Source organism: Hevea brasiliensis, chromosome 7 (genome assembly GCF_030052815.1).
Source record: "Hevea brasiliensis isolate MT/VB/25A 57/8 chromosome 7, ASM3005281v1, whole genome shotgun sequence".
Lineage (NCBI taxonomy): Eukaryota > Viridiplantae > Streptophyta > Magnoliopsida > Malpighiales > Euphorbiaceae > Hevea > Hevea brasiliensis.
In genome coordinates, this window is record NC_079499.1 from 21,393,770 (window position 1) to 21,409,984 (window position 16,215).

Consider the following 16,215-nt stretch of genomic DNA (forward strand, 5'->3'; position numbering starts at 1 on the left):
GACATACCTGTGTATGGATTGGTGGATTCAGGATCCACTCACTCATATATCTGCATTGAACTACCCGTAGAAAAGGGAATACAAGTAGAGGAAAGTGACCAAGACATTTTAGTCACTAATCCATTAGGCTATAGTGTGGTGATAAATAGAGTGTGCAAAGGTTGCCCATTGAGGATTCAGGGGCATGAGTTCTCAGCAGACCTGATTGGATTGCCCTTCCACGAGTTTGACGTGATCTTGGAAATGGACTGGTTGTCACGTCATCAAGCAATAGTGGATTGTAGATTGAAGAGGATTACACTAAAAGCTCTTGAGAATGATGAGATAACAGTTATGGGGGAAAGGACAGATTTTCTATCTAATGTCATCTCAGCTACTGCTGTAAGGAGACAGATCAGGAAGGGTTGTGAAGCATACCTGGCACATGTGATTGATACCAGAAAGGCCAGATCTAGTCTCCATGACATTTCCACTGTGAGTGACTTCCTTGATGTGTTTTCTAAAGAATTACCTGGTTTACTGCTAGAAAGGGAAGTAGAATTTGCCATTGAGGTACTGCCAGGCACGACACCAATCTCCATTTCTCCTTATAGGATGGCACCCACTAAATTGAAGGAGCTGAAAATCCAGTTACAGGAGTTACTAGATAAGGGGTTCATACACCCCAGTGTGTCACCATGGGGAGCTCTGGTGCTGTTCGTGAAAAAAAAAAAAGGATGGGACTTTAAGATTATATAGTGACTACCGACAGCTAAATAAAGTAACTGTGAAGAACAAGTACCCATTGCCCAGAATTGATGATCTGTTTGATCAATTGAAGGGAGCAGGCATATTTTCAAAATTTAATCTCATATTAGGGTATCATTAGTTGAGGGTAAAGGATGTAGATGTGTCTAAGACTACATTCAGGACCCGATATGTGCACTATGAATTTCTGGTAATGCCATTTGGGTTGACTAATGCACCAGTAGCTTTCATGGACCTTATGAATTGTATCTTCCATCCATACTTAGATTGATTTGTAGTGGTCTTCATTAATGATATACTGGTATATTCTAAGAACAGAGAAGAACATGATGAGCATTTGAGGATTGTGCTGCAAACTGTGAGAGAGAATAAGCTGTATGCTAAGTTGTCCAAGTGTGATTTCTAACCTAGTGAGATCTCCTTTCTTGGACACATAGCATCAGCTGAAGGGATTAGAGTGGATCCCAAGAAGATAGAAGCAGTCATGGAATGGAAACCTCCCAGAAATACAACTGAGGTCAGAAGCTTTTTGTAACACCCTCACTGTAACAATTCTGTCCATTCTACTATTTTGGTGACCGGTGTCGGTCCAGACAGCTAGAACATCTGGAAAAATATTTAAACTAAAATGTGGAACCTCAAATAAATTATAATTTCAATAAATGACTTAAATGAAATATATTGTACTTCATAACTATGATAAAAATAAATTAAGGAAGAATAAAAATGATTGAGATAAAATAGGGTGTTCCCGTACACTGTGTAACATATCTTACTCGGCTATATTGTAGACGGGTAAGGGGTGTCACACTTTTTGGGGCTAACTAGTTACTACAGAAGATTTGTGAAGGGGTTTTCCTTGATAGCTGCTCCACTAACCAAGTTGCTGCATAAAAATGTTAGATTTGACTGGAATGACAAGTGTCAAGCCAGTTTTGAGAGGTTTAAGGCTATGTTGACAGAGGCACCAGTGTTAACACAGCCAGTGTCAGGAAAAGACTTTGTGGTCTACAGTGATGCTTCCCATAATGGGCTAGGGTGTATTTTGATGCAAGAGAGGAAAGTGGTCGCCTATGCTTCTAGGCAACTAAGGCCACATGAAAAGAACTACCCTACTCATGATCTGGAGTTAACAGTGATCATTTTTGCATTGAAGATATGGAGGCATTACTTGTATGGTGAAAAGTGCTACATTTACACAGACCACAAAAGTCTGAAATATTTGCTAGCCCAGAAGGAGCTCAACCTTAGACAGAGGCGGTGGATTGAGTTTCTGAAGGACTATGACTGTGTGATTAACTACCATCCTGGGAAGGCAAATGTAATTGCTGATGCTCTGAGCAAAAAGTCCATTGTAGCATTGAGATCACTGAATGCCCATTTGTCTATGGCTTATGATGGAGCTATTTTGTCTGAGTTGCAAGTGAAGCCAAACCTGCTATAGTAGATTCAGGATGGGCAAAAGATAAATGAAAAGCTAATAGCTATAATGGGCAAAATCCCAGAGGGGAAAAAAACTGAGTATGAGGTCAAAGAAGACGGGTGTTTGTACTACAAGGGAAGAGTGTGTGTACCAGATGATAGGGAATTGAAAATAAACATTCAGAAAGAGGCACACACCAGTGTTTATGCTATGCACCTAGGAAGTACCAAAATGTACCATGATCTGAAGCCTCACTACTTGTGGCCTGGGATGAAGAAAGGCATAGCTGACTATGTGACTAGATGTTTGACATGTCAGCAAGTCAAGGCAGAACATCAAGTTCCATCAGGTTTGTTACAGCCTATAAGCATACCTGAATGGAAATAGGATCGGGTCACTATGGATTTTGTTAGTGGTGTACCTCTCACCCAGAAGAAACATGATACAATATGGGTGATAGTAGATAGATTAACTAAGTCAGCCCATTTTTTGCCAGTTAAGACCGACTACTTATTGGAGAAGCTAGCAGAATTGTATATTAGTGAGATAGTTAGACTGCACGGAATCCCACTTTCCATTATATTTGATAGAGACCCGAGGTTTACATCCCGATTTTGGAAAAAGTTACAAGAATCCTTGGGCACACAACTCCATTTTAGCACGGCTTTTCATCCTCAAACGGATGGATAATCAGAACGAGTAATCCAAGTAAACTTTGAAACCTATTGAATTATTACAAATAATAAATTGAAATGATAGTAACAACATGAAATATGTGATAGGTGCTTGAGGACATGCTAAGGAGTTGTGTCATTGAGTTTGAGGGGAGTTGGGATAGATACCTCCCACTGGCAGAATTCGCATACAACAATAGCTACCAGAGTAGCATACAAATGGCTCCCTATGAAACATTGTATGGGAGGAAATGCAGGACACCAGTGTGTTGGACTGAGTTGGGTGAAGATAAACTTATGGGACCAGACCTGGTGAAACAGACTGAAGAGAAAGTGAAATTAATCAAAGCCAATTTGAAGGTTGCCTCAGATAGACAGAAGTCTTATGCTGACTTGAGGAGAAAAGACATAGAATATGAAGTTGGCGATAAGGTGTTTCTCAAAGTCTCACCATGGAAGAAGGTATTGAGGTTTGGGAGAAAGGGTAAGTTAAGCCCTAGGTTCATTGGCCCATATGAAGTTATTGAACGTGTGAGTCCAGTGGCCTCTAGGCTAGCTTTACCACCATAGCTAGACAGGATCCATAATGTGTTTCATATGTCCATGCTAAGAAGGTACAGATCAGACCCTTCACATATCATCTCCATGGAAGAAATAGAAATCCAACCAGATTTGACATATGAAGAGGAACCCATAAGGATCCTGGCTCGGGAAGTGAAGGAATTGAGGAACAAGTAAATTCCACTGGTGAAAGTGCTTTGGAGGCACCACAACACCGACGAGGCAACCTAGGAAAGTGAGGAGATGATGAGTCAACAGTTCCCTCAACTGTTTGCATCAGGTAAATTTCGAGAACGAAATTTTAATTAGAGGGGAAGAGCTACAACGCCCTCACTTTAACTAGTTTATACATTCTACTATTCTGGTGATCAATGTCAGTCCGGACAGTCGAAATATCTGGGACTATATTTAAACTAGAGTGAGGAGTCATAAATAGTCTAAATAATGACAAGAAAAATTAAGGAAAAATTTTAGTAATGAAATACACTAAGGATAAATGAGCCGATGCTCTAGCAATGGGTGACCTAATGGGAAGTCACTGTGAAGACAATTAGCGACCCTAGACCCATGGGGAAACCCTGTGAAATAATTTTTAGGACTCTGGTGAGGAGTTATTCAGTCTTCGATGACAAAGGAATGCCAAGAAAATGCTAAAAAAATTTTATAAATCGATACAGATGATTTTGGCCCAATAAGCTAAACGAGGGGCATTTTGGCTATTTCGCCTTCAGAGATGATTTTTTACCAACTTTTCCATTCAAGTAAGTAAGATTTATGACATAAAATATGAATAAATATTGATGAAAATTTAATTAAAAATGAGTAAAAAAGAAAGAAAAAGAAAAATGAAAGTAAATGCTTAATTATGATATCATGCTTAAATAAGCATGATGCAATTAAAATTTCCCACCAATTAAAATTTGACAAGCACACATTAAAACAATTAAAAGGGGATAAAATTTACAAAAATTCTATTTGTCTTCCTCCTCCTTTCAGCTAGCCAAAACTCCTTTGTCTCTCCTCCATGGTTGTTCCTTCATCAATTCTTACTAAAACCTTGATTTCTCACCACCAAACGTATAATTTCCTTCACTAAAACTTACCATCTACTCTTGCTAAGGTGTTTGGCTGCCAAGAAAAGCCAAGAAAGTGAAGATTGGGCAAGAGTGAAAGTGCTTCAATTTAAGGTTAGTGCCACTTTCCTTTCTCTCTCCTTATAATCTATGTTAGGATATCAAATTAAATTAGGGATTGTCAAAATTGAACCAAATTATGCATGATAGAGCAACCCCAAATTTTTGGCAACCATGAAATTGTTAGGGTTTTGATGATTTTCTTTGAATTAAATTAGTATATTAGCTGCCCTTGATGAGAATATAATGATGAGAGTTTGATTATTCATGTATGGCGAAAATTGAAAACTTTGGGAAATAGGGTTGGAGCAAAAATTAGGGTTTGTTGAATTGATGGTGAAGTGGTATTTTAATGGTCAAGTAGTGATCATTTGTGATGAATTGACCTTAAAATGAGACCAATTGTGGCATAGGATAAAGAATTGGTTAGGCTTCCCATTTGCTGGAAATTCTGGACTTTGAATCCAGTAGGTTTGGGCAACCCTAACTTCACTTGTGTGGCTTCAATTGGTGCAAGGCCAATTGAAGGTGAAATTAGACATATAATGCCACATTTTTTATGAAGAAACCCTGCCCAGAAAGCCAAATTAGGATGACCTCAAAATTACCTAAATCCGAGTACCATAATTCTGGACCTAGAAAATTAACCAAATGAACAATGTTTGTTACCTGATTTTTATGGAAATGGAAAGCTTAGACAATTTAGAACAACTTTCATGAAGAATAGAAACCCAAATTTAAAAAAGAGTTTCTGACAAGAAAATCTAATTAATCAAGAACTGGAATTAAAAGAGAACATAATACTTATACTATGTATGGGTATATGGGTATGTGTTGGCTCCTACTAGTTATATATGGAGGTAGATGTTGATCAAGATGGAATCTGTTACCCTAAGTAAATAGGGATAAAGTCCTATGTTCATTTAATTATTCTTGATGTTTCAAGTTCTTGGCCAAGACAGACAGATTAGTTAGAAAAGAGTTTCTGATAAGAAAATCTAATTAATCAAGAACTGGAATTAAAAGAGAACATAATATTCATAGCAAATAGAGTTTGACATAAACCATGACTCCAGCTTGAATTGGATTTTGTAACAAAGAGATTCTAGTGTATGGTAAAATATGATTATGGGTTCATTTAAGGTATTCCTTGTTATTGATTGGGTAGCCATGGCACGCTATGCTAGGTGTCAACCATGGTCTATGAGATGCCTAAAATGATTTAGAGAAATCATTTATGGTAAGAAAGAGTTCTGATGATATTAAGAGTTAATATCATATCTCATTGCCAATTAGTGATGAGCCTAGTGAGTCACACACATACACAAGATGATCACCAAGTAAAATGTGATTTAATCGATTAATTAAATAGTTTAATTAATTAATTAAATAGGTTTGATTTGTAATAAGATTGTAAAGTCTCTAGCATTGCTTGAAACCAAATCTTGGTTATTGGATATATAGTATAAGTTTAATTTATATTTAAAGTGCTTAAATATGAATTCAATTGTGAGAAATTAATTAATAGAAATTAATTAATTAATTTATATTTGATATAAATTGATTAGAAGAGGAGAAATAATGATTTTGGGTTGAGAACTCAAAATTACAACATAAGGGTAATTTGGTCATTTCACATTGTGACATGTGGCACCATGAGATGGTGACACATGGCATCATATAAGTTTGCCATTTGTCTTCCTAGCATGCAAGGTGATCAAAATCAATATTAAGTCTAGCTTACACTTGGCTTAATGTGATTAAGTCAATTAAAAATAAAATGCAATGTGGTGGTGACATATGGCATAGGGTTTAAGTGATTACTTGACCTAATTATATAAAGAGATGTTATAAGAAAAAATCAGCCACCCTCTCCATTCTCTCTTATGTGTGGTGGCACCTATTTCTCCCTCTCCTCTCTTCATCTTTTCTCATCAATTCAAAGAGAATCACTCCATTCCCTTTGAATTAAAATTGCTAGAAATTATTTCTAGTGTCCTATACACACATACAACCTCTCTAAAGGTAAGAACCCAATTTATAATTGGTTAGCAAAGGCTTGAGAAGCAAATTGGGGGCTACCCATTGGTGATCTTGGTGTCGACAAGCTAGAGGGAAAACACTTGGAGTCCTAGGTGCTTCCTAAAGGTGCCAATCACATCCATAGTGCATCAAGGAGGTTAGTGCTCTAACTCCTCTTTTAAACTAGGGTTTAAATGAATTAATTTGTTAATTCACAATCTTGAATGGCAAACATAGATCCTAATACATATTAAAAGTGTTTTAATATGCAATTAAGCATTGAAATTAATTTTTAAATAAATTAATTTGTTAATTCACAATCTTGAATGGCAAACATAGATCCTAATACATATTAAAAGTGTTTTAATATGCAATTGAGTATTGAAATTAATTAGGCACATAAGAGATGTGGTATGATACATGTAACCCTAGAAGAAAAATTTTGAAATTCAATGCTCTAATGAACAACTTTTATGCTTCCGCTCCTTCAATTGGTATCAGAGCCAATACATTTGCCATTTAGATTATTTAATATGAGATTTAATTGTGTGATTTAACTAAATTTTAATTGATTCATTGCTGGTTGGAATGATATATGTGGTGGCATGCTTTGTGCACTAATGGTGCGCATGGTTACTTGGTAATTCTTTATACAATTGTTGTATATGAATTAAGGCCCACACTTAATTAAATTGTTTAATTAAGAATTTTAATCACACAATTAAATTTTGATTAAATTTGTTTGAATGAGATTCAAATCTAAATTTTTAAATTTGTTTGAATGAGATTCAAATATGAATTTTTTAGTTGAATATGAGATATTCAATTTCATTTTAGTATGTATATTTTATTTAATTGTTAAATTATGCATGGTGGATGATCATGGACAATAAAAGACCAATGTGATTAGATTTATTTCTTTTAACTTTCTTTGGGTTGTAAAATAATTAATTTTATTTTTGATGGTATGTATTATAAGTGTTGTAATAATTTTGGATTGTAATTTCATTTATTTGAGGACTTTAAAGTCCATATTCTTATAAATTCACCTTGATATGCCAAGGATTATAATATAATTGGATTGCAAAAAGATTAAGGAGGTCAAGAGCATTGGTGGGACTAGTTGGAGGAATTCAAGATCAAGTGTTGATTATGTACTCCTTCAGCAACTCTTGTAAAATGAATGAATGAAATGCACCTAGGAATTGTAACACCCTCTCGGTAACCACTCCGTACATCCTACTGTTCCGGTGACCGGTGTCGGTCCGAACAGCTAGAACGTCCGGAAAAATATTTAAACTAAAGTCAGGAACCATAATTAACTCAAATATTAATAAGAAACACTTAGTAAAAATTTTAGAAATAAAATACAATCAAGTTAAACGAGCCGGTGCCCTAGCGATGGGTAACCAGAGGGAAGTTGCGGTTCTCGCAACGAGGAGCCCTAGACCCGGGGGAAAAATTATAAAATAATTTTTGGGACTCCAGAGAAGGGTAATTGAGGTTCCCATGGCATTAGAATGCCAAGAAAATACCTAGAAAAATTTTTCAATCGGTACAGACGATTTTGACCCGTTAAGCCAAACGGAGGGCATTTTGGTCATTTCGCCTTCCGAGGTGATTTTTGGCCGACTTGTCCAGTTGAGTAAATAATTAATATGACATAAAATATGAAAATAATTAATATGACATAAAATATGAAGAAACATTACTAGAAATTAAATTGAAAATGAGTAGTGGAGGAAAGAAAAGAAAATGTAAAAAAATGGCTATTTATGACATCAAAGTGATGCCATTTAAAATGTTCAACCAATCACAATTAATCTACCATTTGACTAACTAATAAAGAGACAAAATGAAGACTAAATAACCACAAAACCCAGCAGCCACCATCCTCCCCAATTGCAGCCGAAATCAACCTTGCCCTAAACCTCCATTGCCAACTTCCATCAAGCTTATTTTCTCTCTTCTTTTCACCACTAAACCCTAACTTCACTTCATTAAAACTTTACCCCACATCTTAAACAAGCTCTAGGCAGCCAAAAAGGAGAAAGAAAGTGAGGTTTAAGGGCTTGGAAAATTCTGCCACTTGAGGTTAGTGCACTTATACCTATTAAACTCTTTATTTCCATGATTTTGGACTTGAACTTAGTAAGATTTGTAGTTTAAATGAACAAAAACCTATGGGTATGAACACTTGAATTTCGGCTGCCCTAGTAAAAGAATATGTAGGAATGTTTTTAATGGACTTATCATGAAGTGGAGGTTATGTTTAAGCTATATACCTATATTGATGTTGAAATAGGGTGCTAATTGAGGCTTATGGGTAAATTGTATTGGATATTAGGGTTTTGAGGCATGAAAAATTGACTTGACTTACTAAACTGTTAAAGAACAATCTAATGGTCAATAAGTGACCATTTGAGGTATGTTGAATACAATTTGGACTGAAAAATGGTATGGCAAAGTCAAGGTATAAACTGCCCTAGGACAGCAGCATAGGGACTGAAAATTCAGTCCCTTTGCACTGCCATAACTTGAGCTGTGTTAGTCCAATTGAAGTTTGGCCAATTGGACATGAAACTAGGCTTATAATGGCACATTTTTTCTGAAGAAACCATGCCCAGAAGACCAAAGCAAGAGGACCAAAACTTGGCCCCAATCCGGATACCCTGTACTGAATTCTGCAGAATTGACCAAATGAACAGTAACTGTTCATTTGGCCATAACTCACTGACTTTCATGAAGGAACCTACCCCAAATTATGGCCAGAACCCATCCAACCAAGTGACTCTAGTTACTGTTCATGCACTGTAGATATGGTAAATCTGCAGATTTAACAATCCGGCCAGCTTGGGTTTTTGGGCCATATCTGGAGCTACAAAACTCCAAATGGAGTGATTCAAAAAAGGAAATTCAACTAGACAAAATAAGGAACAACTTTTATGTTTTACATTTCTTCAAATTCCAACAGTAACAGTGTCCAATGGAACAGTGAAGTTGACTCACCAAAACTGAAAATTTTGCTTGTGTGGGTTTACACTTTGAAATGGTATTAACACTTAATGCCAACAAGTTTTAAACACCAAATGTGGTATATTGGGAGTGCCAAAGTCAATGTACATATTTTCTATCCAAAAGTCAACATTTTTGTTGACCAATGAGGTGAATAGTAACACCAAAACATGAAACTTACAAATTGAAGAATTTAAAAGTTTTAAATGCCCTAGTATACCTAACAAGATTGGTTTGGATAGTTTGGCATGCCAATAGGGTTCGATTAGCGATCGCACATGGCAAAAATGCCATTACGTGATTTCATGGCTTTTAGCCATTCGACTTTGCATTGAGACTTGGCCTTGTGCACGAGATTAATTGACTTAGTAGCTGTTACATTTGCACCGGGTGATGCATATGCGACCGATGGTGTGATGGCCCGAGGTATTAGATACCCAGTGCCAGTTTACCCGTTATCCAGTCCAGTCGTCTAGTGTAGGTTACTTGGGGCAACCAAATGAATAAGAGTGAACAAAGTTAATGAATTAATGAATATACCAAGATCAAACAAAGAAAGCATACACATTGTATACACATTTATTTTCTTGCTATTTTCTTCTATTATATTATTGCACCACTAAGCATTATTGCTTAGCGCGTTGCTTTTGCCACGCGTAGGTACTGGAGATCCCGATCGTGAGCCCAGTAGACCACAGACTGGGTGAGTCCATCTGACAGTTCTGCTCAGTGTCCATGTCACCTCACTACCTGCAGTGCATTGGTAGGGCACTAGGTGTCATTTTGTCATTTTGATATTTTGTAGCAGATTTTTACTTTTTTATATGTATTTGAACTCATGTAATATATTTTGATGTCCATGTAAATAATGAAACTTATGACTATGAATGCAAAATTTGAGCATGTATTTATCGCTTGTATATGAGAAATGGATGTTTGTGAAATGAAAAGATTATTGAGAATTTGCTATTGAGAAATATTGTTGAGATTTTGGATATTGGAGTTTGAGATGATGGAATAAAAATATTGGAAGTGTTTTTAACAGGTTCCGAAGAACGGTTTTCTCCATTTTTAGCCGGTACTCCGCCGGATTTTATTTAAAATTTTCGGAACCTTAAATGAATGATACTTTTGATAAATGGTTTAAATAAATTGTATTTCATAAATTATATGCAAAAGCATGATATAAATTAAGTGAGGAATGTTAGAGTGTGCCGGTACACCGTGTGGCATTACTTACTCGGGTATACTGTACACGGGTAAGGGGTGTCACAGGAATGCCCTGATTCAATTCTTGGTGGCTCAGAATTGAATCCCTTAAAAAGTCCATGATCATACCATATTTATTATTTATCCATGTATGCATGAGATGTATGGGAATGTATGCAAGCATATAATATATGCATGTTAATTAGATAATATGCAAAGTGACTAATTATCTTTTCATTAACCTTCACACTAACACTAGCCAATTGGATAATTAATTTATTAAAAATATTAAGGTGATCTCTCACATCAATACCTTCATCTATTCTGAGTTTGTATAACTCCTTCTTTAAGTACAAACGATTTGTGAGTGACTTTGAAATGTACAGGCTCTCCAATTTCTTTCACAAAATAAATGGCGAAGTCTCCTCCAAGACATTGTACTTCACATCTAGGGCTAACGTCAATTTAATCATACTCACAACCCTTTGTTGAAGCTCCTCCCATTCATCATCTTTCATGGTCGTCGGTTGCTTCGCATTCAATGCTTTGATTGATCCTTGTAGCACAAGGACATCCTTCATGGTGCTTGGCCACAAACTGAGATTATTTTTCCCATCGAACGACTCCACCTCAAATTTTGTGCTCGCCATCTTTGACATCTCAAACCACAGCTCTTATACCACTTGTTGTGAAAAATCACACTCACACAAAATAAAGAACACAAAATTTAACGTGATTCAATGTAAGCCTACTCTACCAAATAAATCTACTATCAAGGAAAAATAATTACAACCGCTAATTATTTTTCTCACTCTCAAAATAACTCAAACAAAACTTACAGAATTCAACACACCATTACACTTTGTGGGCTCTCTGCAATGCATTCCATATAATGGCCAACCAATTGCATATATATATATAGGCCACTAAAACCTAATCATTTTAGGATTCTAATTATTAAACTTCATAATTTAAATTCTACTAAATTTTCTAAATTAATTATACTTTCTAATTCCAATTGGACATGGACTCTTAACAGTTTAGATAGAAGAAAATGGAAAGAAGAGAAAATAAAATAAATGTGATTTCTTAAATTTCCTTTGTTTGGATGGCAAATAGATGCTATTTTTATTTGCGAATAAATGAGAGAAATGAATATAAATTATATTTCACATTTTCCTTCGTACGTAAAATATTTCTCACCAATTTAGAGGTAAATGGAGAGAATTAGATACTATTATATATATATATATATATATATATATATATATATATATGAAGGGGCAGGGGGGAGACGTTGATTTTGCAATAATGCCCTTCGTGATTTATATTATTTATAAAAATACTAATAAAAATGTATCTATAATGACAACTGTATATTTTTTTATTTAATAATATAAATTTGTGATAAAAATCCGTCACTTATTACCTTTATTAACAGTATATTTTTTGCTAATACTTTTGGCGGCGATAAGTTATTCTATACAATATCATCACTAATAATATTTAGTGACAACTTATTTGTCGCTAATACTTTTAGCAGCGAGAAGATATTATATATAAGTTCATCGCTAAAATGTTTTAGTGATTAGCTATCTATCACTAATACTTACAAGAATGAAAAACTATTCAATACAAATTTGTCGCTAACAATGTACAGTGACAACTTATCTAAATCTATAAATAATTTCAATTTTTAATATTACTATATTAATATAAATTGAAATTTTAATATTATTTTAAAAGTAATTTTACTTACACTAAAAATCGTATTATAATTATATATTCTTCATTTTATAAGTAATATTAATTCATTAAAAATTACTTAGTTTATCACAAAAAAATTTAATAAACAACATTAAACACTCAACCTCACTTATACTATTTCTTATTCTAATTATAATATTAAATTATAAAATTAATATAAAAAATAACTATATTTAATTAACTTAATTGTAAAATTATTATTAAAAATTAGCTATTTAACTAAATAAAAAGAATTGTATTTATATCAATTGATATAAAATTCTAATTCTATTCAATGGCAAATATTTTATTTGTTATAATTTATAGCCTTTTTTATTCAAAGTAACGAAGAGTTTTTATATTTACACACTCTATTTTTATATAATAAGACTCAAGCTTAATTAACTTTGACTTATAATGTATTTTTTTTTCTTTTTTCACTATATTTTTATGTCTTTTTTTCCAACGGAAAAAATCTATTTATAAGTTTTCAAATTTTTTGAATTTTTGTATGTCAAAAGTATCATTCTTATGAGGGTAGGATTTTGTTATTATTGCAAATATCAAAATATCCTTGCAAATTCAATCATATTTATATGGACTAAGATAGATTGATTTTTCTTTTTTTATGTTTAATAGTAATGCAACCTATAATATTTGAGATGATTAATATCATTTTTACATAAAAAATGCATATTATATATGATTATATGAGATTTTAATTTTCTTGGTTCTATTTAGTTTAAATGCAGATTAATTACAAGTTGTTAATGTCCTTAATTCCTTATAAGCATGAACATATTTTTTATTTTTAATTTATTAGTCAATATTAGTTAGATTATTGATTTTGACCATATGGTTATGAGAAAGTCTAATTATATTTTTGTATATATTTATGTGAAATATTATACTTATATCAGCATTAATTTTAAGTTGTTATATTTTAGATTTTTTAAATAACGAAAATGAAAGGAAGATACAAAAAAGAAAATAAGAAAAAAAAATAGCTATACTACTTAAAAGTATTAATTATATAGTTAATATGAATTAACTAAAGATGCATGACTAAATTTAAATTTATATTTATATTTTAATCTATAATGTATTTACAATATATATAATGTAATCTATAATTTAAAAAAATAAAAATACTTATTAAATATATTAAATAGGTTTGTATTAAACAATATGACAATATAAAATTTTAAAATATCAATATAATAAAAGTGAAAATTTTATAATGATAATGCACTAAACTACAAAATACATTTTAATTATCCTCTTTTCTAATTTTACAAATAATTTTCTTTCATATTAATTTAGCTATATATGCAACCTCATTATGCAAATTAATATTATTTTAAATTCTAATAAAATATAATACAAACAAATTAAACTTTTTTTAAAGTAAAATAACAAAGTTTGAATAAATTTAATTCAATGAGCTAATTTGCTTTTTTTTTTTTATTTCAGTTTTTAAACATCTTCACCCATTATATTTTTAAAAATTATTATTATATAATTTTTTATTATATTGAAACTAAGTTTATAATTATGTTATTATATATAACACATAACCTTTATAAAAATGTGATTCAATAAAAAATATAATAATTTTAAATTAATAAATATTTTTATCTATACAATTAATTAAAATAATGTTAAAAATAATATTTTAATTTAAATTATTAAACATAATACTTATAACACTATGATAATATTATATCATATATAAAAAAATTAACAAAAAATTTTATATATAAAAAAATTAAATTACAAGTATATATAACGAGAACAATAACATGCAATGCACGTTGTAGAAAAAAAGCTAATATATATAAATATGGGAAACAGAGAACATTAGCTTTGCTAAAAATGTCATCTATTTTTTTAAATTAATTATAATTATATTTTTATTATTTAAATTAATTTTAATATTCGAATATATTTAAAATTCTTAATTTTAGAGTACATACAAATTTAAAATTCTTAATCTTGCTTCTACTACAACTTCAATTAAATATAAAATTTTATAAATAATTAAATAAAATAAGAAATTAATAAGTAAAAAATAAAACACACACACTTGTATATATATGTATGTATGAAGGGAAAAACATAGGGATTTTCAAAATACCCTTTATTATTTTTCTTATTTAAAAAAATTTAAATATGCATTTCTGGTGACGGATAAATAATTCATCACTAGTAAAGTATATTAGAGACAACAACCAATCGCTAATCCATTTAACTTTGTCGCTAATATCAGAGATAAAAAGATATATTGCTAATAATTTTAACAATTAGAGGCTTCCTATACAATAACATTACTATAACGTTAAGCGATGGAAAGTTCGTCGCTAAATCCTTAATAATGTTAATTTATGTAATATACTATATCATTACTAATACTTTTAGTGATGGATTATCTGTTGGTAAATATCTAATAATTTCAATTTCTAACATTACCATAATTAATGTACGTTAAATTTTTAATATTATTTTAATAATAATTCTACTTATACTAGAAAAACATATTACAATTCATTATATAGTAATTCTATAATTTTAATCCTATATAAATATTATTAATTCATTAAAAATTATTTTATTTATTTGAATAAAATAATAAAAAATTAAACAATAAATATTACTCTTACTAAATTATTTTTTAATTGTTTTAGATATTTACAAACTAATAATATTAAAGTTTATTTTAATTTTGAATATATATATATATATATATATATATATATATATATATATATATATATATAAGTGAAAAGAAAGGGGAATAATAGGAGAAACAAAAATATCCTTTGCATAATTATAAAACTATTATTAAAAAATTAAATATTTAATTAAATAAAACTATACATTTATACCAATAGATATGCAATTCTAATCCTATTTAATTATAACTATATTATTTGTTACAGATTTCTAGCCACTTTTAAAAATATAAACATTAGTAATGGATAAGTTTAAATAAATATTAAAATTAAAAATTTGAATTTTTAATTCAATTTAAGTGGAAGAACCACTTTATTAGTTACAAATATATAGCCTTCTTTTTCAAAAAGAATTATTGATGTTGATAAAAATGTAAATTTAACCAAAGTTACAATTTATTTTTTTATATATAAACAATTTTTCATCAAAAATAAGAATAAAATATTTTTATATTCTCAAATTATTTTTCAATATAATGAATTAAAATTAATTTTTATTCAAAATTTTAAGGAAATTATTATAATTGCTATTGAATTTTGACTAAATTGGGTAAAAAGAATAAAACTATAAATAGAATAAATATAATTAAAATTTTAAGTTAAATTAAAAATAGAGTTTAGAATTTATTTTATTAATTAGTCCTATTTTCAAATAAATTTACTTTTTATGTCAATAAAATATTATAATTTATAAATTTATTTAAAATTTCAAAAAATTATTATTCATAAAAATTATTTAGATTTTATTTAGATAATTAATTGTTTGAAATAAAAATAAAGTTCTATTTTGTATTAAAATATAATAAAAAAATCATAATATCATATTTAAATGCTCTTTTGAAAACTAAAAAAAAAAAAATCAAAACTTTTTTCAATTTTAACCAAACCTTTTAATTTTATCATTTCAATATCAAATTTTCACATTATTTTTAATTTTGGCAATTAGCCTTATT